Source organism: Arachis hypogaea, chromosome 3 (assembly GCF_003086295.3).
Source record: "Arachis hypogaea cultivar Tifrunner chromosome 3, arahy.Tifrunner.gnm2.J5K5, whole genome shotgun sequence".
Lineage (NCBI taxonomy): Eukaryota > Viridiplantae > Streptophyta > Magnoliopsida > Fabales > Fabaceae > Arachis > Arachis hypogaea.
In genome coordinates, this window is record NC_092038.1 from 50,103,113 (window position 1) to 50,126,910 (window position 23,798).

The window sequence follows — 23,798 nt, forward strand, 5'->3', positions numbered from 1 at the left end:
CGAAAACTAAGAGAAGCTAAGGCACAATTCTCTGTAGAGGACCTAACAGAAATCTTCAAAGAAGAAGAACACATGGCAGCCGAAAACAACAACAATGCCAACAATGCAAGGAAGGTGCTGGGTGACTTTACTGCACCTACTCCCGACTTCTACGGGAGAAGCATCTCTATCCCTGCCATTGGAGCAAACAACTTTGAGCTTAAGCCTCAATTAGTTTCTCTAATGCAACAGAATTGCAAGTTCCATGGAATTCCATTGGAAGATCCTCATCAGTTTTTAGCTGAATTCTTGCAAATCTGTGACACTGTCAAGACTAATGGGATTGATCCTGAGGTCTACAGACTTATGCTATTCCCTTTTGCTGTAAGAGACAGAGCTAGAATATGGTTGGACTCACAACCTAAAGAAAGCCTGAACTCTTGGGAAAAGCTAGTTAATGCCTTCTTGGCAAAGTTCTTTCCACCTCAAAAATTGAGTAAGCTTAGAGTGGAAGTCCAAACCTTCAGACAGAAGGAAGGAGAATCCCTCTATGAAGCTTGGGAAAGATACAAACAATTAATCAGAAAATGTCCATCTGATATGCTTTCTGAATGGAGCATCATAGGTATTTTCTATGATGGTCTCTCTGAACTGTCCAAGATGTCTTTGGATAGCTCTGCTGGAGGATCTCTTCATCTGAAGAAGACGCCTACAGAAGCTCAAGAACTAATTGAAATGGTTGCAAATAACCAATTCATGTACACTTCTGAAAGGAATCCTGTGAACAATGGGACTAATCAGAAGAAAGGAGTTCTTGAGATTGATACTCTGAATGCCATATTGGCTCAGAATAAAATATTGACTCAGCAAGTCAATATGATTTCTCAAAGTCTGTCTGGAATGCAAAATGCACCAGGCAGTACTAAGGAAGCTTCATCTGAAGAAGAAGCTTATGATCCTGAGAACCCTTCAATGGAAGAGGTGAATTACATGGGAGAACCCTATGGAAACACCTATAATCCTTCATGGAGAAATCATCCAAATCTCTCATGGAAGGATCAATAGAGACCTCAACAAGGTTTCAACAACAATAATGGTGGAAGAAACAGGTTTAGCAATGGTAAGCCTTTTCCATCATCTTCTCAGCAACAGACAGAGAGTTCTAAGCAGAACAACTCTGACTTAGCAACCATGGTCTCTGATCTAATCAAAACCACTCAAAGTTTCATGACTGAAACAAGGTCCTCCATTAGAAACTTGGAGGCACAAGTGGGTCAGCTGAGCAAGAAAATTACTGAACTCCCTCCTAGTACTCTCCCAAGCAATACAGAAGAAAATCCAAAAGGAGAGTGCAAAGCCATCAACATGGCCGAATTTGGAGAGGAGGAAGAGGCAGTGAACGCCACTGAGGAAGACCTCAATGGACGTACACTGACCTCCAATGAGTTCCCCAATGAGGAACCATGGGAATCTGAGGCTCAAAATGAGACCATAGAGATTCCATTGGACTTACTTCTGCCATTCATGAGCTCTGATGAGTATTCTTCCTCTGAAGAGGATGAGTATGTCACTGAAGAGCAAGTTGCTAAATACCTTGGAGCAATCATGAAGCTAAGTGACAAGTTATTTGGAAATGAGACTTGGGAGGATGAACCCCCTTTGCTCACCAAAGAACTGGATGACTTGTCTAGGCAGAAATTACCTCAAAAGAGACAAGATCCTGGGAAGTTTTCAATACCTTGTACCATAGGCACCATGACCTTCAAGAAGGCCTTGTGTGACCTAGGATCAAGTGTAAACCTCATGCCTCTCTCTGTAATGGAGAAGCTAGGGATCTTTGAGGTGCAAGCTGCAAAAATATCACTAGAGATGGCAGACAATTCAAGAAAACAAGCTTATGGACTTGTAGAGGATGTTCCGGTGAAAGTTGAAGACCATTACATCCCTGCTTATTTCATAGTCCTAGAGACTGGGAAGTGTATGGATGAATCCATCATCCTTGGCAGACCCTTCCTAGCCACAGCAAAGGCTGTGATTGATGTTGATAGAGGAGAATTGATCATTCAAGTGAATGAAGATTCCTTTGTGTTTAAGGCTCAAGGATATCCCTCTGTCATCATGGAGAGGAAGCATGAAGAGCTTCTCTCAAAACAGAGCCAAACAGAGCCCCCACAGTCAAACTTTAAGTTTGGTGTTGGGAGGCCACAACCAACTTCTAAGTTTGGTGTTGAACCCCCACATTCAAACTCTTAAGTTTGGTGTTGGGAGGTTCCAACATTGCTCTGAGCATCTGTGAGGCTCCATGAGAGCCCTCTGTCAAGCTACTGACATTAAAGAAGCGCTTGTTGGGAGGCAACCCAATGTTATATTTTATCTATTTTCCTTTGTTATTTTATGTTTTCTGTAGGTTGATGATCATGAGAAGTCACAAAATCAATGAAAAAAAAACAAAAACAGAATGAAAAACAGAAAGAAAAATAGCACACCCTGGAGGAAGAACCTGCTGGCGTTTAAACGCCAGTAAGGCTAGCAGTTGGGCGTTTAACGCCCAGTCTGGCACCATTCTGGGCGTTTAACGCCAGAAAGGGGCACCAGACTAGCGTTAAACGCCAGTAAAGGGCAAGAACTTGGCGTTAAACGCCAGAAATGGGCACCAGCCCGGCATTTAACGCAAGATTTGGCACAAAGAGCATTTTTGCTCGCCACTTGGTGCAGGGATGACTTTTCCTTGACACCTCAGGATCTGTGGACCTCACAGGATCCCCACCTACCCCACCACTCTCTCTCTTCTTCACCCATTCACCAATCACCTCAACACCTCTTCCCCAAAAACCCTTCACCTATCAAATCCACTCTTTCTCCTCCTTTGGCCGAACCACAAAGCCTCCCCCATCTCCTTCATTTTTTCTTCTTCTACTCTCTTCTTTCTTCTTTTGCTCGAGGACGAGCAAACCTTTTAAGTTTGGTGTGGTAAAAGCATTGCTTTTTGTTTTTCCATAACCATTTATGGCATCCAAGGCCGGAGAAACCTCTAGAAAGAGGAAAGGGAAGGCAAAAGCTTCCACCTCCGAGTCATGGGAGATGGAGAAATTCATCTCAAGGGTGCATCAAGACCACTTCTATGAAGTTGTGGCCTTGAAGAAGGTGATCCCCGAGGTCCCTTTCAAACTCAAAAAGAGTGAATATCCGGAGATCCGACATGAGATCCGAAGAAGAGGTTGGGAAGTTCTTACCAACCCCATTCAACAAGTCGGAATCTTAATGGTTCAAGAGTTCTATGCCAATGCATGGATCACCAAGAACCATGATCAAAGTGTGAACCCGGACCCAAAGAATTGGCTTACTATGGTTCGGGGGAAATACTTGGATTTCAGTCCGGAAAATGTAAGGTTGGCATTCAACTTGCCCATGATGCAAGGAGATGAACATCCTTACACTAGAAGGGTCAACTTTGATCAAAGGTTGGACCAAGTCCTCATAGACATTTGTGAAGAGGGCGCCCAATGGAAGAGAGATTCAAGAGGGAAGCTGGTTCAACTGAGAAGGCATGACCTTAAGCCCGTGGCTAGGGGATGGTTGGAGTTTATCCAACGCTCAATCATTCCCACTAGCAACCGGTCCGAAGTTACTATAGACCGGGCTATCATGATTCATAGCATCATGATTGGAGAAGAAATAGAAGTTCATGAGGTTATATCCCAAGAACTTTATAAGGTGGCGGACAAGTCCTGTATCTTGGCAAGGTTAGCCTTTCCTCATCTCATTTGTCACCTCTGTTATTCAGTTGGAGTTGACATAGAGGGAGACACCCCCATTGATGAGGACAAGCCCATCACTAAGAAGAGGATAGAGCAAACAAGAGACCCCTCTCATCATCAAATCCCTAAGATGCCTCAAGGGACGCACTTTCCTCCACAAAACTATTGGGAGCAACTAAACACCTCCCTAGGAGAATTGAGTTCCAACATGGGACAACTAAGGGTGGAGCACCAAGATCATTCCATTCTCCTCCATGAAATTAGAGAAGACCAAAGAATCATGAGAGAGGAGCAACAAAGACAAGGAAGAGACATTGAGGAGCTCAAGCACTCCATAGGATCTTCAAGAGGAAGAACAAGCCGCCATCACTAAGGTGGACCCGTTCTTTAATCTCCTTGTTCTTTATTTTCCTGTTTTTCGAAAATTATGCTTATGTTTATCTATGTTTGTGTCTTGTGATCATTAGTATCTTATTGTCTATGCCTTAAAGTTATGAATGTCCTATGAATCCATCACCCTTCTTGAATGAAAAATGTTCTTAATTGAAAAAGAAAAGAATTGCATGAATTTTGAATTTTATAACAGTTTAATTATTTTGATGTGGTGGCAATACTTTTGTTTCTGAATGTATGCTTAAACAGTGCATATGTCTTTTGAATTTGTGGTTCATGAATGTTGGCTCTTGAAAGAATGATGAAAAAGGAGAAATGTTACTGAGGATCTGAAAAATCATTAAAATGATTCTTGAAGCAAGAAAAAGCAGTGAATACAAAAAAAGAAGGAGAAAAACGAAAAAAATTCGAAAAAAAAAGAAAAAGAAAGAAATAAAGCTGTGATCCAAGGCAAAAAGAGTGTGCTTAAGAACCCTGGACACCTCTAATTGGAGACTCTAGCAAAGCTGAGTCACAATCTGAAAAGGTTCACCCAATTATGTGTCTGTGGCATGTATGTATCCGGTGGTAATATGGAAGACAAAGTGCTTTGGGCCACGGCCAAGACTCAATAAGTAGCTGTGTTCAAGAATCATCACACTTAACTAGGAGAATCAATGACACTATCTGGATTCTGAGTTCCTAAAGAAGCCAATCATTCTGAATTTCAAAGGATAAAGTGAGATGCCAAAACTATTCAGAGGCAAAAAGCTAAAAGCCCCGCTCATCTAATTAATACTGATCTTCATAGATGTTTTTGGAATTCATTGCATATTCTCTTCATTTTTATCTTATTTGATTTTCAGTTGCTTGAGGACAAGCAACAATTTAAGTTTGGTGTTGTGATGAGCGGATAATTTGTACGCTTTTTGGCATTGTTTTTAGTATGTTTTTAGTATGATCTAGTTAGTTTTTAGTATATTTTTATTAGTTTTTAGTTAAAATTCACTTTTCTGGACTTTACTATGAGTTTGTGTGTTTTTCTGTGATTTCAGATATTTTCTGGCTGAAATTGAGGGACCTGAGCAAAAATCTGATTCAGAGACTAAAAAGGACTGCAGATGCTGTTGGATTCTGACCTCCCTGCACTCGAAGTGGATTTTCTGGAGCTACAGACCCAATTGGCGCGCTCTCAACGGCGTTGGAAAGTAGACATCCTGGGCTTTCCAGCAATATATGATAGTCCATACTTTTCCCAAGATTTGATGGCCCAAACCGGCGTTCAATGTCACCCTCAGAATTCCCAGCGTTAAACGCCGGAACTGGCACCAAAGTGGGAGTTAAACGCCCAAACTGGCACAAAAGTTGGCGTTTAACTCCAAGAGAAGTCTCTACACGAAAATGCTTCATTGCTCAGCCCAAGCACGTGGGCCCGGAAGTGGATTTTTATGTCATTTACTCATCTCTGTAAACCCTAGGCTACTAGTTCTCTATATATAGGACCCTTTTACTATTGTATTTGAATCTTCTGATCTTTGGAATCTTTTGATCTTTAGATCTTTTGATCACTTTGGGAGGCTGGCCATTTGGCCATGCCTAGACCTTGTTTTATGTATTTTCAATGGTGGAGTTTCTACACACCATAGATTAAGGTGTGGAGCTCTGCTGTACCTCGAGTATTAATGCAATTACTATTGTTCTTCTATTCAATTCCGCTTGTTCTTGTTCTAAGATATCACTTGTTCTTCAACTTGATGAATGTGATGATCCGTGACACTCATCATCATTCTCACCTATGAACGTGTGCCTGACAACCACCTCCGTTCTACCTTAGATTGGGTGGATATCTCTTGGATTCTTTAACCGGAATCTTCGTGGTATAAGCTAGAACTGATGGCGGCATTCAAAAGAATCCGGAAGGTCTAAACCTTGTCTGTGGTATTCTGAGTAGGATTCAATGATTGAATGACTGTGACGAGCTTCAAACTCCTGAGGGCGGGGCGTTAGTGACAGACGCAAAAGAATCACTGGATTCTATTCTGGCCTGATTGAGAACCGACAGATGGATAGCCGTGCCGTGACAGGGTGCGTTGAACATTTCCACTGAGAGGATGGGAGGTAGCCACTGACAACGGTGAAACCCTTGCATACAGCTTGCCATGGAAAGGAGTAAGAAGGATTGGATGAAGACAGTAGGAAAGCAGAGAGACGGAAGGGACCAAGCATCTTCATACGCTTATCTGAAATTCCTACCAATGAATTACATAAGTATCTCTATCTTTATCTTTATGTTTTATTCGTATATCACCCATATCCATTTGAGTTTGCCTGACTAAGATTCACAAGGTGACCATAGCTTGCTTCATACCAACAATCTCTGTGGGATCGACCCTTACTCGCGTAAGGTTTATTACTTGGACGACCCAGTACACTTACTGGTTAGTTGTGCGAAGTTGTAGTGATCACAATTTTGTGCACCAGACAGCGATCACAAATTAATATCTTTACGAAGTTTCAGATGTTATCTTTCCAACGCAATGGGAACCGCGTCATTTGGACCTCTGTAGCTCAAGTTATGGTTGATTTAGTACTAGGAGGTCAAGCTGGACAGCTTTAGCAGTTTCTTCAGTTTCTTGTATTCATTCCACTTTTGCATGCTTCTTTTCCATCTTCTAAGCCATTCCTGCCCTGTAATCCCTGAAATCACTTAACACACATATCACGGCATCGAATGGTATAAAGGGGAATTAATTTTTGGTAATTGAAAGGCTTGGGAAGTAAGTTTCCAATAAAACAAAATCTGGAAAGGATTTGTAAAATCATGCAAATAGTATGAATAAGTGGGTAAAGAGTTGATAAAAACCACTAATTGAGCACAAGATAAACCATGAAATAGTGGTTTATCAACCTCCCCACACTTAAACATTAGCATGTCCTCATGCTAAGCTCAAGAGAAGCTATAAGAGAGTAAAGAGGAATGGTAAAACTTATGAAATGCAACCTATCTATATGAATGCAACTACATGCAAAATGCTTTTATCTACTTGGTTAAAGGTAAACAAATCTTTTAAGAATAAATATGAACTGGATTTCACTAATTCAAATCACAAAATAAAGTACAAGTAAACTTGCAAAAGAAAATAGCTCATGAAAGCAGGGAACAAGGAATCAGGCATCGAACCCTCACTGGAAGTGTATACACTCTAATCGCTCAGGTGTTTGAGGTTTAGTTCTCTCAATTCTCTACTAATCTTGCTTTCTAAAGCTTGCCCTTCATCTAGCAATCAACAAAAATTTAATGCACCAATACACAAATTAAGAGGTCTTTTAAGGGTTGTAATAGGGTCAAGGTCAAGGTAGGATTGTATTTGGTCAAGTTAACTAAAATTTGAATCCTTAATTAACCTAAACTTCCCACCTAATTTAGGACAATCCATGTAATTACAATGCAAAATTTAACGGTCCATTAACGATGTTTACCACACATTCATGCATCCTAAATTTAAGTGCAACTCATATGCATTGATATTATTACTTAACTTGGGGCATTTTGTCCCCTTTTATTATTTGCTCTTTTTCTTTTCTTTTTTCTCTCCCTTTTTTTATTTTTCTTTTTATTTTTCTTTTCTTTTATTTTTCTCAATGCATACGATTAAGATATTGAATGTAAGAATATATGCTCAATTATTGTTTTGCACATTTTCACAAGAAGACACAACACCCTATTCTGAAACCAAATATTTTCAATCCCAATTTCTCGACACTTAAATCATGAACACTTTCACTAGTCTAAGCTAACAAAGGATTAAAATTAAGGATATTATTGTTTTTCACTTAGAGTTAATGATGTGCTAAAATAAAGAACAAATAGAGTAAAATAGGCTCAAATTGGTTTGCAAAGGATAATTAAAGGTAAGGCCATATGGGTATGTAAGCTTAGTGAAATAAGACCTCAATCATATAAATGCATGCATACATCAAATAATGGAAATATATAATTAAGCAAGATAAAGATCACAATTATAGAGAGAAAAACACACATAAAAAAATATTGGTTGATAAAATGCAACCAATCAAATAGGCTCAAAATCTCACTGGTTTTGTGTGTTCGAGCTCTAAACCACGTTCCAAAATAATATTTCTTCAAACAAGTTTCTCAAAAATTTTAATTCAAATTAGTGAAATGCTATAAAAGGTTTCTTGAAAAAGAAAATATTACTTCAACCAAGTAGTGGTAAAATATGCACACAATGTAACAAAGATGCAATCAAAGATGCAAATGCAACAACTAACTACAAAGAAGAGTAAGAATTGGTGTTGAAAAGGAAGTAGCTAAGCATCGGAAGTCCGTATCGACCTCCCCACACTTAAAGATTGCACCGTCCTTGGTGCATGCAGAGACGTACAAGTGGATGGGTGTGGTGGTTCCTCAGCTGGTGCTCTTTTTGTTCCTCTCCTTGCCGGTGGGTTGGGAGCAGCTTTCTCCTTACCCTTCTTGGTGGCCATCCTGAAAAGGGGAAAAAGAAGAAAGGTGTATGAGTTCAAAGGGATAAAGCAAGGAAGGAGATAGTACGAGTGATAATCTTGCCAAGGTAAAGGTAATGAGCTAAATACATGGTGGCGACTACATACAATTAGTTCATCAATGGTAATATAGCAAGTGCAGATTATGGCAATTAGATGCAAGATGTTCATTGGCATGCCGGTAAAGGCATGAGTAGCGTAGATAAAGCATCAATAACTAAAATGTATTATCACTCGTAACAAACTGATAATCACGTTTGTATTGACAATTATTTTCAATTAATAAAAAGGATTGTAAGGGTGTAGTGAAAGACAGGCATTAGAGTAGAGGAATGGAACAATTAAAAATGAAAAATGTCATACGGACTTTTTCACAAACACTTAGTATACATATTTAATATGATAAAGAAAGAATTAAAACTGAAAGCATGCAAGCAATTCAAAAATAATTAATAATAATTGCCAAATAATTCCTTAATAATCCTTAAGAAATTATAGGAAAATAATCACCCAATTTAGATTTCTAACACCAATTAGAATAATGTAAAAAGAAATAAATAAAAAAGAAGAAGAAAAAGAAAATAGAAAGAAAGAACCTTGGGAAGAAGGTGAGAAAGAGAGGTAATGGAGAATGAGAGGTGAAGAAAATATGATAAGAAGAAGAAAAGATTGAAGAAAGAAAAGAAAGAAGAGAGAAGGAAATTAGGATTTGGAAAGATAAGATAAGAAAACAGGATTGCACAGGGTTCTAGGTGTGTTGCGCGCACAATGCGTACGCGTGGGTTGCGCACTGATGGGGGGTGACGCATATGCGTGACCGTGTTTGTGCTACTAGTGCGAGGGCAACGTGGTACTCGCACAACCCTGTGTTCGTTTTGGGATGTGTGCCAACATGTCATATGACGCGTGCGCGTCAAGCACGCACACGTGTGGTAGTGCTTATTGAGAAAGTGACGCGCACGCGTCCACGACGCATTTGCGTGATGCGATTTGTTCCTCAGGCAACAGTGCCAGCACCAAGCCAGCCTAGCTTTTGGCCAATACACCTTTTACGTCGATTTTTCAGGGCCACTCGTGCGCGTCATTGACGCGTACGCGTGAAGGGCCAAAATCTGAAATGACGCGTACGCGTGAGGGACGCGTACGCGTGGTGATGCTTGTGCGATTGGCACACTTCCTGCACAGTTCCCACGCAACTTTTTGTTTAGTTTTTTTTTATGCAGAATGCAGATGCTAATGCAATCATTATGAATGACACTAATAAAATTAAAATAAAATAAACTCGGAATAAAAGGAATGATTATACCATGGTGGGTTGTCTCCCACCTAGCACTTTTAGTTAAAGTCCTTAAGTTTGACATATGGTGAGCTTCTTGTCATGGTGGCTTGTGCTTGAACTCGTCTTGAAACTTGCACCAATGCTTGGACTTCCAATAAGCTTTATCATTCTCAAGTAAATTTGCCAAGCCTTGAGGGAGTTCTTCGCAAGCTTTGAGCTCCCAAAGTCGATCCTCATGTATGCCTGGATCCCAAATATTGTATCTACACCCGTCTTGAAGTGGATCATCATTGTCCCAACCGGGTGGCAAGCAGTCTGAATTCTCTACGAAGTACCAAACTCTTCTTTTAGAACTAACCAAATTATCACCAATTGAGCCCTTACATCTAGCTCTTGAAATATCAACTTCGATGAGTCTTGATTTATAACTCCAACCACTAAACAGTCTCCTCTTACACTTTATGCCATAAAGCTTCCTGAGTTGGCCATCCGTTTCAAGAATACCATACTCAAGTGGGATAGGAAGATTAACAGAGATAAGTTTTACCCACTCAAGTGAAGGAGTAGATGGCAACCTAGGTGGAGAGGTCTCTAATGACCTTGACAAGGCATTTCCAACTCCCGACCAACCTTCCTGAAGAACTTCTAGTCCCACATTATTCTCGAATTCAATCGAAGAAGGATTTTCATATTCAGTGGGTTCATCACTAGGAGGACTTGATTCATGATCCTCATCACCAAGGAAACTTGCTTCTTGATCTATCCCATCCAAGTCTTCATAGGGAACATGCCATGGAGGGTGTGCACTAGCCTCCTTGACATCAATCTCAATCTTCTTGAAGGAATACTCTACAATTCTGGATTCCCATGGAGGTTCAGCGTCTCCTAAGTCTTCAACCACTTCTTCCTCTTCAACTATTATGGCTTCCTCCACTTGTTCCAATACAAAGCCATGTTCCTCATTGTCCACCAAAGTTTCTAGTGTCTCCTTCATGCTACGCTCTTCTATTGATTCTCCACATGTAGCCATGGGAGTATTTTGAGTGCTCAGTAGTTGGGAAGCTAATTGATTTACTACCTCAGTTAAGGCAGTCATGAATTCTAGTACATCTCTTTTCATCTTTGCTTGCCCTTGAAGAAGACCTCGAAGGATGTTATCCATTGGAGATTGGGGTGGATATGAGGGTTCATTACTTAGGAGGAAGGGTTTATGATAAGAGGGTGGTTCCTCATGATAAGGATGTGGTGGTTCATAACTCTCCATCTTTTTCACTTGTTGCACCACACACTCTAGTTTCTTGTTCTCAAATTGAGATTCTTTAGCCATGAGAGCTTCGGGTGCCATTCAGCTTACCGCTCGGTCCAATTGACGAAGGGTTGCTTGAAATTGATCCACTGTTTCCTTGAGACGATCCCTTGACTCTTCTTCTGCTTGGATATCATAAGTAGGACCATAAGGCTCTTGGATTGATGGATATGGATGTGATGTATATGGAGGTGGTGGTTCTTGGGAGTAATTGGGTTGCAATTCGGGTGGATCTATGTATGGCTCATATGGCTCATAAGGTGGTTGATATGATGGATAAGGGTTAGGATCTGATGAGGGTGTTTGGTAGTAGGGGGCTTGTGAGTATGGTGGTTCAAAGGTGTGTTGGGGAGGTGATTCATAAGCATATGGTGGGGCTTGCTAGTAATTACAAATGGGTCCACCATATTCATCATCTTGGTACGCTCCCTGGAATGGCTCTTGACCATAGTAATTTGGTGGAGGTTGGTTGTCACGAAGAGTTCCACCATAACTATTGTCTTGGCATGCATTGTAGAATGGTCGTTGTCCATGGTATCTTGGAAGGTGTTGTTGCCGAAAGGGTTGATCAGATCCTCGTGGCTCCATCCATCTCTGATTGTTTTGACCTTGATGCATGTTCCTGTTATAGCTTCCATTCCTTTCAACAACATTAGAACCAAACTCAAAGCGACGGGGGTGAGAACTCATAGTAGCTAATAAAAATTAAAAAATAAAAACAAATAAACAAGCAAAATAAAATATTTACAATAACCAATAATAAGGCACATGCTTGCAATTCCCCGGCAACGGTGCCATTTTTGACGAACGAATTTTCTGTCGGTAAAGAATTTTACAAAAATAATCGCGTTGTAAGTATAGCTTCTAAACCAACAAAAATCCTTTCGTACAAAAGCTTGGTTGTCACAAGTAACAAAACCCAATAAAATTTATAACCGAAGTATTTAAACCTCGGGTCGTCTCTCAAGGAATTACATGGAAGTATGATTTATTATTGGTTATGGAAAAAGGTATATTTTTGAGTTTTTGAAATAGGGAACAGGTAATTTAAATGGCAAGAAAAATAAATTAATAAATAGAAAAACTCTGGGCAAGGTATGAGAACTGGAAATCCCATCCTAGTTATCCTTATCAGGTATGATGAGAATTGTTTATTGCTCCCACTTAGTTAACCCTTACTAAATAAAGGAAAGTCAAATGGACTAATTAACTTGATTCCTGAAGTCCTAGTCAACTCCTATGGAAAGACTAGCTTTAGAGGGATCCAAATCTGTAGAACCTATGCACAATTACTCAAGAGGGGGGTGAATTGAGTATTGCAACAACAATGAATCTTTTTGCGAAAGTTAAAGACAATATACAAAAGTGTTATTGTACTAGTATTTTTCCAAGAGCTTAACTCAATTGCTAAGCATTTATAAGGAGCTTTTACTTTCCAATAGACACCAACTCAAATAAATTGATCAAGCTTTTCACCAATCGGACTTAAGCTACTCCTTAAGTACTTACGAAGCTACTTTTCGATCACAATTTATTTGCTCAAGGGTAAAAGACAATAATATTGAAGAGATGAGTTTGGAGAGATGCAAACGCTATTTAGAGTGGTTCGGCACAATCCTTGTCCTACGTCCACTTTCTTTCTCAATCGCAATTGAGAAGTTCCACTATTGCCAAGCTTCAAGGTGCTCGCACAAAACCTTTTACAATCCAAGTCCTTAGTTTCTAACACCTCACGGTATATGATCACCACTCGTATACTAACCCACTCCACTTAGAGATACCTTCTCTAAGATTTGCCTTGAGTACTTAGTATACCTCTTTGGTATCCTCACCGACTATAGTGTTTATAACTCTTGACTCAACCTTGGAGATCACACTCCAATTTACAAAGTGTACAAGAAAACAATTCTCAAAGAATTGTTGAGATGAAATGAGTACTCTCTAGAAGAGTGTATGATTACAAGTTTAGCACTATTGAACCAATTGATATTGCTCTCTCAAATTGTGTATTATAACACCTTAAAAAATGTGTAGAATGAAGGAATATGAACAAGATAGTTTGCAAATACTCAAGTATATGAAATAAGGCTTCAATCCATCTATTTATAGACTCCCCAAACCTTAGGAACGTTGGGGAGTTAGTGGGATGGAGCCTTTTTGTCAAAACTAGCCGTTTTTTTATGTTTTTGAATCATTTGCATCGATGCATAACACTTTGCATCGATGCAAATGTGTCTTTGAAGCTGAAATTTGAATTTTCAGCTAGGTTGCATCGATGCAAACATCTTTGCATCGATGCAACAAGTCGTTGCATGCTTTGCATCGATGCAAGATGAGTGTGCATCGATGCAAACCTTAAAGAATGGCTTAAAATCACTTCAAAATACTTAGGATTGATCTCAAACTTGTTGGAGTCAATTCCTATGCTTTTGTACCTTTGAAAACAAGTTTTAAACCATTTGGCTAGCATCGAATTGCAAGATGTGCATATGATATGATAATCAAAACATTTTGTGAGTGTGTGTTGAGAGATTTAGCAATTGGTTCTTAACAAGAAGTTACCTAAGTCCTAAGACACTATACTTGTCTTCAAATGTTGTGGACTTGAGTTTCTTGTTGTTGTTGTGTTGCTTTCAACTCTTCATTCCTCAACGTTGAATGTTGGTTGATCTTTCAACATGCTTGTTCATTCAAGTTGTTTGTTGGTTTGTCTTTCATGTCGTTTGTTGGTTTGTCATTCATCAAAACCTACGAATACAAACTTCGCATACAAGCAACATGATTTACAATTCCCCCTTTTTGATAATGACAAACCAATTTTGAGGATATGCATTTATAAATGATTTTGAAAGCAACAATAATGCACTTTGTTTTATAGAAAGCTTTGGAGAAGACTTCACAAAAAAATTTTTGCAGGAGTTCCCCCTAAATATGTGCATTTGTTCCCTTAAAGGGCGTTTATCAAAGAAAACGATTTAGATATCAAAGTTTTTGCTTAGCGGAAGTCTTTTTGAAATCATTGTTTCGCAAACTTATTTCTTCTTTTCAAATCCTCAAACTTCTTCTTTTTCAAAAGTTCAAAACTTCAAATATCCTCAAACTTCTCTTCCCCCTTTTGACATTATCAAAAAGAAAGGAGTTTGAAGTGTGTCATAGAAGCATGCATAAAACAATGAAATTTTTTTTTAAGTTCAATTTCTCTATTAATCTCAAGAATGAGATATTCCCCCTTTCAAAAAGAATTTGATTTCCTCTTTTTATATATAACAAGCATGCATAATTCCCCCTAAAGAAGTGAAATATATCAAAGCATGCACATTAACTTAAAATAGGGGTACCAAGCCTATTTTGAGTTATTCACCAAATAAGCATACAAGCATTAATCATTAAACAAAATTATGAAGGAAATATCAAAGTATTTAAACCATAATAGAAATCCTTAGCTTACTAGGAGTTAGTTTAACAATTCATATAATCAAATAAACATAAAGCAATAAAAAGTGACTTGATGAAGAGGAGACAATCAATCTTGGTCTTCATCATCATCATTATCCTCTTCATACGGTAGGTGGATGCCGAAATGCTCATATAAGTCATCAATACGACGATCCAAGCGACCCGTGCGATGATCTACACGAGACACACGACGATTAAGTGCTTCAAGTTGCCTACCATGCTCTACTTCAATCCTTTGGATGTTTTGGTTGATGGATTGTAATTCTCTCATTACATCAACCAAGGAGGGTGGTTCTTGAGCTTGAGGTGCTTGTGGAGGAGCTTGCTCTTGAGGACCTTGTTCATCAACATTTCTTCTTCCCATTTTGTTGAGAAGATGAGTGTTGATACAAGATTGAGGTGGTACTTCCTTGGCAATCTCATTTGATACATCAATACCAACATAATCAAAGACTTTAGACCATAGGCAAAGGAATCCTAATCCACCATTCCTATCCTTCATCTTGAGCCTAATCATATGTTGTACTATAAAGTATGGCCAATTAATCTTAATCCCATTCATCATAGCCCACATGACAATCAAATCTTCATCATTTACATTCGCATGCCCGGATATTCTAGGTTGCAATACATAGGTGACTAGATATAACAAAGTTCTATGTTCCGCACTCATTGAATTGCAACTAATTTTGGAGTGAGCTCCTTGTACAAGGTTGAACAAATGCATGGCATTGTCCTTTGAATAACCCCATTCATCAATTGGGGTTTTACCACCTTGAAACAAGTCACCTTGATTTGGCAACTCCCAAATGGTGGCTAACTCATCACCATCTAGCCTATAATCCTTTCTTCCTATCTTGAAGAATAATGTGAAATTTGATTCATCTTCCTCATCAATCTCAATCATGAGTGTACTATAGGCTATGGCAACTAAATCCGGATAATATTTACTCTTAATTTGAACAAAATCCATGAGGCCTTGATGAACTAGAATAGCCTTAAGAGTATCAAACTTATGAATGACAAGAAGGGTCGGATCCAAATACCTTGGAGGAATTTCCTTTCTTCCGGCGAGCCTTGCCTCATAGAATTGAAGATCTTCATTAGAAGCAAAGTACCTTGCCAAAGGATGATCATTTGGAGGTGGAACCACACTTGAAGAGCCTTTTGACTTCTTGATGGTTCTCTTGATTCTAGGCATTGTGGATGATTTTGTTTTATGGGTTTTGTAGAGGAGAATGTGGGGACTTCAAATATGTAATTTGTTTGTAGTGGGTATCAAAGTTTTGTGAGTTGTATGAAGCTATATGTCAGCTTGTTTTGGAGGTTATGGAGGTTTGAATGTGGGGATATGAGTTGTGAGGTTGAAGATGATGAAAAAGTGGGGTTTTGTTGCTCAAAAATGCCAAATTCACGTGTTTTTGTGCAATTTGGTCGTGTTTGCATTGATGCAATAGGCTTTGCATTGATGCACATAGCACGTTGTGTGCTTTGCATCGATGCAAAGCTTGGTTGCATCGATGCAACATGCATCATTTTGCCCAGAATCACCAAATTTTCATCCTTTGGTGGTTCTTTCTTCAATCCTTTGAGTTCCATCATGTATATACTCACTTAAACCATTATAAACTTCAATTTGTTGATCCTCCATTGTTTATAATCTTCAAATTCTTCAATCTACCTCAAGATTAATCACTCATTCATCAACTCATAAACCTACAAAACAATGGCTAATTGGATATCTCCAATGCTTAAGTTAGTAAGAGATACAAAAATAGCAATATAAATACAATGAATTCAAACAAATCATATTAGATTAGAATCCAAGATACCAAGTTCATTTTGGATGTTAAAAAAACTTTCTTTACATAAAGGTTTAGTGAAGATGTCCGCTAGTTGTTTACTAGTTTCGACAAATTCAATAACCACATCACCCTTTTGAACATGGTCTCTTATGAAGTGATGTCTAATCTCAATATGCTTGGTTCTTGAATGTTGAACCGGATTCTTGGTTAAATTTATTGCACTAGTATTATCACATTTGATAGGAATGTGATCAAGCATGAGTCCATAGTCCACAAGTTGTTGTTTCATCCATAAAATTTGGGCGCAACAACTACCGGCGGCTACATACTCGGCTTCGGCGGTAGACAAGGCTACACTTACTTGTTTCTTACTATGCCATGAAACAAGAGAGTTTCCTAGCAAGTGACAAGTGCCGCTAGTGCTTTTCCTATCCAATTTGCAACCGGCAAAATCGGAATCGGAATAACCAATCAAATCACAAGTGGATCCTTTCGGATACCACAATCCAACATTTAATGTTCCTATGAGATACTTCATAATCCTTTTCACCGCACTTAAGTGAGATTCCTTAGGATTAGCTTGGTATCTCGCACACATGCATACACTAAACATGATATCTGGCCTACTTGCCGTTAGATAAAGTAATGATCCTATCATGCCTCTATACTTCTTTACATCTATGCTTTTACCTTGTTCATCTTTGTCAAGGTAGCAAGTAGTGCTCATTGGTGTGTCCATTGCCTTAGCATTGTCCATTCCAAATCTTTTGAGCAATTCCTTGCAATATTTGGTTTGGCTAACGAAAGTTCCTTCTTTTCCTTGTTTGATTTGAAGACCAAGGAAGAAGTTGAGTTCGCCCATCATGGACATTTCAAATTCACTTTGCATGAGGTTTGAGAAAAACTTGCAAAGTGATTCGTTAGTTGAACCAAATATTATGTCATCGACGTAAACTTGTACCAAAAGGATATTTTTGTTTTCAATCAAGATAAATAAAGTTGTATCAACCTTCCCTCTTCTAAAACCCTTTTCTATTAAAAACTTGCTCAAACGTTCATACCAAGCTCTTGGAGCTTGTTTAAGACCATAAAGAGCTTTCTTGAGTTTAAAAACATGATTAGGATTTTCATAATCCTCAAAACCGGGAGGTTGTTCAACATATACTTCTTCTTGAATGAAACCATTAAGAAAGGCACTCTTAACATCCATTTGATAAAGTTTGAAGTTATAAGAGGATGCAAAAGCAAGTAACATCCTAATTGCTTCTAATCTAGCTACGGGAGCATAAGTTTCGTCATAATCAATGCCTTCCTCTTGATTATAACCTTTAGCTACTAATCTAGCTTTGTTTCTAACAATTGTACCATTTTCATCGAGTTTATTTCTAAAAACCCATTTTGTTCCTACAATTGTTAGATTACTTGGTTTAGGCACCAATTCCCAAACGTCATTTCGTTTGAATTGGTTAAGCTCCTCTTGCATTGCCATAGCCCAATGTTCATCATCAATTGCGGACTCAATGGTAGATGGTTCAATTTGAGAAACAAAAGCACTATATGCAAATAAATTTCTAAAAGTGGATCGAGTTGTTACCCCTTTCGAAACATCACCAATGACGTTGTCTAGAGGATGATCCTTTGAAGTACGCCAATCCTTTGGAAGTGCATTCATTTGTGCTTGTGATGGTTCAATTTCTTCAACTTGAACACTATCCTTTGTTGAGCTTGTAGAGGCTTCATTTAAATCTTTTTCTTTGTCTTCACCATTCAAATTTAGTGAATCAAAGTTTTCTACATTTTCATCAAAATCTTTTCTAGCACAACAACGGTTAGTTTCATCAAAAGCGACATGAATACTTTCTTCCATAGTCATGATGCGTTTATTATATACTCTAAAAGCTTTGCTAGTTAAAGAGTAGCCTAAGAAGATTCCTTCATCAGCCTTAGCATCAAATTTACCTAAGTTATCTTTTCCATTATTTAGAATAAAGCATTTACAACCAAAGACGTGAAGGTGGGAAATATTTGGCTTTCTTCCTTTGTACAATTCGTACGGTGTTTTCTTAAGAATAGGTCGAATGATAATCCTATTCATAACATAACACGCGGTACTAACCGCATCCGCCCAAAAGTACTTAGGAATATTAGCCTCATTGAGCATAGTTCTCGCCATTTCTTCTAAATGACGATTTTTCCTTTCAACCACACCATTTTGTTGTGGTGTTCTAGGAGAGGAAAAATTATGCTCAATGCCATTTTCTTCACAAAAAGTTTCAAAAAGATTGTTTTCAAATTCTCCACCATGATCACTTCTAATAGATGATATATGCAAATTCTTTTCATTTTGAATAACTTTGGCTAATCTTTTGAATGCTCGAAATGCATCACTCTTGTTTGCTAGGAACAAGGTCCATGTAAATCGAGAGTAATCATCAACAATAACTAAAGCATAGTAATTGCCACCAAAGCTCATAGTCCTAGAAGGACCAAATAAATCCATGTGCAAAAGTTGTAATGGCCTTGTTGTTGAAACAATGTTTTTGGATTTAAAAGAGGCCTTTACTTGTTTTCCCTTTTGACATGCGTCGCAAAGGACGTCTTTTTCAAAACGTAGCTTTGGTAAGCCAATTACTAACTCTTTAGAGACCAACTTGCTAAGATGGTCCATGTTAGCATGAGCTACTCTACGATGCCATAACCAAGTTTCATCATTTTTACTAACAAGGCATTTCACATCATTTGAGGAAACTTCATTTAGATTAATCATATATACATTGTCAACACGGTGCCCAATTAGCACAATTTCATTAGTGTCTTGCCTTTTTATCAAACAACATTTTGAATCAAAAGTGACTAAGTTTCCTTTGTCACAAAGTTGGCTAACACTAATGAGATTATGTTTGAGACCTTTGACAAGTATAACATTATCTATGGAGGTAGAAGAATTTTTACCAACTTTTCCAACGCCGATTACTTTGCCGGTGTTGTTGTCTCCATAGATCACGTTTCCTCCGTTTGTAGGCTCTATTGCGGTGAACTTTGATTCATCGCCGGTCATGTGTTTGGAGCATCCACTATCAACATACCAATTTGTATCCTTAGCTCCAACACGTACCTACAAAACAATTAAAATTGGGATTTAGGTACCCAAGTGAATTTGGGTCCTTGATGGTTAGTATGAGCATAATGCCCATAAGGTGCCCATCTCGTATCTTGACTACGAAAGTTTATATGTTTAATTCTAGTAAAGCATACGGGTGCAATATGACCTACTTTATTACAATAATGACATATGACATTTGGATTATGCATCCTATGCATGTTTCTAAATGGTTGCCTAGGTTGTTTCCTAAATGCAACATCTTTTGATCTATATGCATTGTGATTATAATTTCTAAATGAAGCATGTTGAGGAGGATGTTTAAAGGCTTCATTCCTTTTAGGCATGCTTGCCTTTTGGGCTTGCGGTTGCCTAATAGGAGTTTTAGCATTTTTAAATTTTCCTTTTTCAAAACCTAAACCTTCCTTATTATGAACATGCTTTTGGTTTTTTAACATTTTATCTAAGTTCTTTGAAGATTCATTGAACTTAGCTAAAGTGTTCTTAAGATTTTTAATTTCATTTTCATGCATTTTACAAGATTTGTATGGATCACTACTTGTGCTACACTTATCTTTTCCAAGATTGATATTCTCGTTTTTCAACATCTCATTTTGTTTTAAAAGATCCATATTCTTTTTCTTTAGGAGAGAATAATCTTGGGTAAGTTTTGTGTACACCTCAAGTAAGGCATCATATTCATCTTGTAAATTAAAAGAAGTGGAGTTGTCATCACTAACCTTTTCTTCGCTTGCCATTAAGCAAAGATTTGCAACCTCGTCGTCATCGGAGTCGGATTCATCCTCGTTCTCCCATGATATGTATGCTTTCTCCTTCTTCTTAAATTTCTTGTTTTTGTCCTCCTTTTGAAGTTTTGGACAATTGGGTTTGATGTGTCCAACTTCTCCACACTCATAGCATTTTGGTACCTTTGTTTTGCTCTTGAAGTTTTTCTTCATTGCAAACTTATTGAATCTTTTCAATAAGAGTGCAAATTCTTCATCTCCTTCTTCTTCATTATCATCACTCTCTTCTTGTAGTGATGTTGTTTTAAGGGCGAGACTTTTCTTCTTGCTTTCTTCACCTTTTTGTCTATTTAGCATAGTCATTTCATAGGTGAGAAGATTACCTCGTAGTTGATCGAATGTAAGTTGATCATAGAGCCTTCCTTCCACAATGGCGTTCACTTTGGAGTTCCATTTTGGTGTAAGGCTTGTAAGCACCTTGGTCACAATTTGTTTATCATTGTATTTTGTGCCAAGCATGCTTAGATTGTTGAAGATCTTGGAGAGTCTTTCAAGAGCTTCTTCAATGCTCTCTTCATCTTTCATTTTAAAATTTTCCCATTCATGAACCAACATAAATACCTTTGATTCTTTAACGTGGTCGGTTCCTTCGTAAATGATTTGGAGTTTATCCCAAATCTCTTTAGCGGTTTCACATGTAGAGATCTTCATATAATCATGCTCGTTAAGTGCACAATGAATGAAGTTGATGGCTTTATCATTCATTGCCACTTTCTTCCAATCATCGTCACTATATTCATCTTCTCCTTTCGGTACTTGCTTTGAGACGGAGACTTCTCCTTCTTTAGCGCTTGTTGTCTTTGTTGGAATATAATTTCCATTCTCAATCACTTTCCAAATTCTCACATCTTGAGAACGGATCCAAATTCTCATCTTATTTTTCCAATAAGAGTAATTTGTTCCGCTAAAAAGAGGAGGTCTAGCGGTTGAGTTACCTTCACTAGTGTTGTTGTTGTTAAAGCTTGTGCTTGCCATGATCTTTTCCCTTAAACGGTTAAGTCTTTCAAAGGGTTAAGCTCTGATGCCACTTGTAGAACCTATGCACAATTACTCAAGAGGGGGGGTGAATTGAGTATTGCAACAACAATGAATCTTTTTGCGAAAGTTAAAGACAATATACAAAAGTGTTATTGTACTAGTATTTTTCCAAGAGCTTAACTCAATTGCTAAGCATTTATAAGGAGCTTTTACTTTCCAATAGACACCAACTCAAATAAATTGATCAAGCTTTTCACCAATCGGACTTAAGCTACTCCTTAAGTACTTACGAAGCTACTTTTCGATCACAATTTATTTGCTCAAGGGTAAAAGACAATAATATTGAAGAGATGAGTTTGGAGAGATGCAAACGCTATTTAGAGTGGTTCGGCACAATCCTTGTCCTACGTCCACTTTCTTTCTCAATCGCAATTGAGAAGTTCCACTATTGCCAAGCTTCAAGGTGCTCGCGCAAAACCTTTTACAATCCGAGTCCTTAGTTTCTAACACCTCACGGTATATGATCACCACTCGTATACTAACCCACTCCACTTAGAGATACCTTCTCTAAGATTTGCCTTGAGTACTTAGTATACCTCTTTGGTATCCTCACCGACTATAGTGTTTATAACTCTTGACTCAACCTTGGAGATCACACTCCAATTTACAAAGTGTACAAGAAAACAATTCTCAAAGAATTGTTGAGATGAAATGAGTACTCTCTAGAAGAGTGTATGATTACAAGTTTAGCACTATTGAACCAATTGATATTGCTCTCTCAAATTGTGTATTATAACACCTTAAAAAATGTGTAGAATGAAGGAATATGAACAAGATAGTTTGCAAATACTCAAGTATATGAAATAAGGCTTCAATCCATCTATTTATAGACTCCCCAAACCTTAGAAACGTTGGGGAGTTAGTGGGATGGAGCCTTTTTGTCAAAACTAGCCGTTTTTTTATGTTTTTGAATCATTTGCATCGATGCATAACACTTTGCATCGATGCAAATGTGTCTTTGAAGCTGAAATTTGAATTTTCAGCTAGGTTGCATCGATGCAAACATCTTTGCATCGATGCAACAAGTCGTTGCATGCTTTGCATCGATGCAAGATGAGTGTGCATCGATGCAAACCTTAAAGAATGGCTTAAAATCACTTCAAAATACTTAGGATTGATCTCAAACTTGTTGGAGTCAATTCCTATGCTTTTGTACCTTTGAAAACAAGTTTTAAACCATTTGGCTAGCATCGAATTGCAAGATGTGCATATGATATGATAATCAAAACATTTTGTGAGTGTGTGTTGAGAGATTTAGCAATTGGTTCTTAACAAGAAGTTACCTAAGTCCTAAGACACTATACTTGTCTTCAAATGTTGTGGACTTGAGTTTCTTGTTGTTGTTGTGTTGCTTTCAACTCTTCATTCCTCAACGTTGAATGTTGGTTGATCTTTCAACATGCTTGTTCATTCAAGTTGTTTGTTGGTTTGTCTTTCATGTCGTTTGTTGGTTTGTCATTCATCAAAACCTACGAATACAAACTTCGCATACAAGCAACATGATTTACAAAATCAATCAGCAAGAATTCCAATTTTCAATCAACAGCTGAGTTTGACAACTCAAGTGTTACCAATTACTTAACCAAACCCAAAAGGGAAAAATCCAAATTATTAATATAATAAATAGAAGAAAGCATTTATAAATCCAAAATACCTCAAGTTATATTAAATAGAAAATCAAATTAAACATAGGAATCCATAAATCAAAGTAATAGAATAAATAAAAGTAGAAATTAAATTAAAGAAATATTGAACCTGGAATGAGGAAACAATCCTAAAATTAAGAGAAATCCTAATCCTAAAACCTAAGAGAGAGGAGAGAGAGCATCTCTCTCTAGAAAACTACATCTAAAACCTCAAATTGTGAATTATGAATGTAAGTTAATGATTGAATGGATGTATTTCCCTACTTTATAGCTTCTAATTTATGTTTTATGGGTCAAAATCTGGGTCAAAAACAGCCCAGAAATCGCCCCCAGCGATTTCTGGTTCGTACAGGTCGCTGTAAAGTCACGCGAAAGCGTCGTCCACGCGTTAGCATGGGTTGGGTTTTTGCTAGGTCACGCATCCGCGTGATCCACGCATTTGCGTCACCTGGCTTCAAGGAAGATATGACAAATTATATATCGTTGCGAAGCCCCGGACGTTAGCTTTCCAACGCAACTAAAATTGCATCATTTACACCTTTGTAGCTCAAGTTATGGTCGATTTAGTACTAGGAGGTCAGGCTGGATAGCTTTAGCAGTTTCTTCAGTTTCTTGTATTCCTTCCACTTTCGCATGCTTCCTTTCCATCCTCTAAGACATTCCTGCCCTGTAATCCCTGAAATCACTTAACAAACATATCACGGCATCGAATGGTATAAAGGAGAATTA

At 38.1% G+C, this 23,798-nt stretch overlaps 1 non-coding gene across 1 annotated transcript; it reads right to left on the bottom strand.

The window, feature by feature from the left end:
* Positions 1 to 477: 477 nt before the first annotated feature.
* Positions 478 to 585, bottom strand: LOC112793832 (small nucleolar RNA R71). Its single transcript, XR_003198525.1, has one exon. It is a non-coding gene; the product is annotated as a small nucleolar RNA R71 (small nucleolar RNA).
* Between the last annotated feature and the right edge of the window lie 23,213 nt (positions 586 to 23,798).